We start from the raw sequence: 1838 nt of genomic DNA on the forward strand, positions 1-1838 counted from the left end.
TAGCTAGAGCAGCACTAAAGCTAAGCTAAATAGGGTTGTTAAAGACTGTACTATAGGCTGCAGCCTTTATAGCTAGCATAAGATCTAGAAGTGTAGAAAAGCATAGCAGCAAAACACTAGATAAAGCAGCATTAATAAGAATGCTATTTAAAAAGAAGACACTTTATAAAAGCTAGCTGCTACTTTTACTATTAACCTAAAAGTAACTAGAGGAGCACCCTTTACATAAAATGTTTAAGGCAGTAGAAAGAACACACTTAGATAGTTATTAGATAATAAAATTCTAGACAGAGGTCTAGACAAAGCTAATTAAGGCAGCTAGACAGCAGATTTTAGATTGTATGTAGGTGTACACCTACAAGCTTAACAAGCACTATAAATTATAAAGATGCAAGGCGCAACTAGTAGTCTGCAGTAATTAACAGAGAAACATTACTACATAAAATACTTACGCTGCTACCCTAGCAGGACGCTTATTTTAAATGCTAATAGTAATATCTGCACGCTTTAACCTAGAGCTTAAATAATATAACGTAACTAACGCGTTTATACATGCAGTAATTAACTGCAATATCTATATGCAGATGCTAAGAGGCTATTAGAAACTAGGTACAATACTAAAGCTTTAAAAAGCACTATACAGCCTACAAATTTCTTCTCTACTTTAGCAACACTATTTTATAACAACTTTTAAAGGCCTTAGGTTCTTAGCTGTTCTACACAAACTCTACTGCATAACTAAAGCTAGAATATTTGTTTTCTTCTATGTAGACAACCTTATTATTGCGTACAAGAAAGGCTCTAAAGCAGATGCACAGCGTGTAGTAAACTAGTTACAAGAGAAGTATACCCTAATAAAAGGCAAGGACCTATAATAGTTTCTAAAAGTTAAGATTATTAGAGATTAACAGCAACAAATAATTTAGCTATTATAGGCCTTATATATTAATAAGATAGCTAGGCTAGCTAACAGAAAGAACCTGTAGCACGCTACACTTATAAGTAGAATTAAACTTATGCTGCAATCTAGTTTTGCAACCTTATTAGAAGTAAATTAATATTAGCAGAAGATTAGATCTCTGCTCTTTGCAGCAGTTACTACAAGACTAGACATTGCCTTTGCTATATTACGCCTTACACAGTTTCTCACAAATCCCGCATCTGACTATTAGGATGCAGCTAATTAAGTTATCCTGTACCTACATGCAACACAGACGTACGCACTCTAATTAGAAGGAGAAGACTACCTTGTAGTAGCAAGCAATATGTTATTTGCAGACAATACACTAGATAAGAAGAGCTCTTAGGGCTACGTTATTTAACTATTTAGTAGATAAATTGCATAGTAAGTAAATAAACAAGATACAGTCACAATGTTAACAACAAAAGTAGAATTACTTGCACTGTCCTAAGTTGCTAAGGAAGCTATGTTTATAAGAATGCTTCTTAACAAACTGCAGGTTAAGCTGCCTAATTTAACTATTACAATTTAGTGCAACAACAAGCAGACAATCTAACTAGTAAATAAAGAGATATCTTAACTTTAAACTAAGCTCTAACATGTCAACATCTATAACTACTAGCTCTGACAGGAAGTCTCTTGACAAACAATTAAGGTTGTCTATGTCTCCTCTAGCGAGATGCTTGCGGACGGACTTACTAAAGCGCTTTTAGCTAGCAAATGGCCAAGCTTTCTTTAGCAAATTCGGCTAGTTGACGTTAGGGAGAGGATAGTTAGTCAGGAAGCGGATATGGAAGAGATTGAAGCAAGAATGGAAGCCCTGGAAGCATACTAAGGTTGCGCAATTGGGAACTAGCTTGAAGCATGTCCAAGCTGA

The sequence above is a fragment of the Lindgomyces ingoldianus genome (genome assembly GCF_010093535.1).
Source record: "Lindgomyces ingoldianus strain ATCC 200398 unplaced genomic scaffold BDR25scaffold_51, whole genome shotgun sequence".
NCBI lineage: Eukaryota > Fungi > Ascomycota > Dothideomycetes > Pleosporales > Lindgomycetaceae > Lindgomyces > Lindgomyces ingoldianus.